Here is a 743-nt window from a genome sequence, read left to right as displayed (position 1 = left end):
TGCCCGAGGGGAGGGGGTGGGGCGTCTAGCCGGGTGCTTGCTGGCCATTGGCTACGGATGAGCTCATCCTCAACCCGTTAGAATAAACCTCCAATCATCGTCCTCCTCGGCTTCTGACGGCTCTTAAAGCCCTAGAGTTTGCTTGGCCCCAAACTGGGACTGGGGCGGGAGTGAGAGTGGGAATGGGTGGGGAGGGATGGGGAGGAGTGAGTGTAGGATAGAGGGAAGAGGTCTATTGTCACCCAGGGAGACAGGAGGGGCTGCCCCAGACCTCTAGGTGCACCACACCTCTTCTGAGACTTCTCATTCACTACTTCAGTTAGGCAATGTTTCTTGGTTGGGTGTGTCGTCTGTCCCAGGGCCTAGGTAGGGATGCCTTGAGGGCCTCGACAGATATGCCTAGGTCTTTCTGGGCGTTAAGGTCAAGTTTAGGGTACTGAGTTGAGCAGCACAGAAGGCTATGGCCTAACCTGGAGTCAGAAGGGCATTTCCCAAGGAAGCCACATCTGACTCGAGCCCTCTACCTGTCGAAAGCCACACTGCCCTTCGCTATGGCCTGTCTCTTTGATAGCTTTCCGCGACAGTATCTTCTGACTCCTCTTCCACACGCCCTTGCACCCAGAGCTGTCACTTTCCCTGGGGATTGACGTCGCCAGTCTCAAACTGCAAGCACTTTACCCACTGAGCCACCTCACCAGCCCCCAAGTTATCTCCTTATTAATATAATAGGACATCTGCAACCC

This window comes from Myodes glareolus, chromosome 11 (genome assembly GCF_982192425.1).
Source record: "Myodes glareolus chromosome 11, mMyoGla1.1, whole genome shotgun sequence".
NCBI classification, from domain to species: Eukaryota; Metazoa; Chordata; class Mammalia; order Rodentia; family Cricetidae; genus Myodes; species Myodes glareolus.
Note: the sequence above shows the minus strand (reverse complement) of the source record.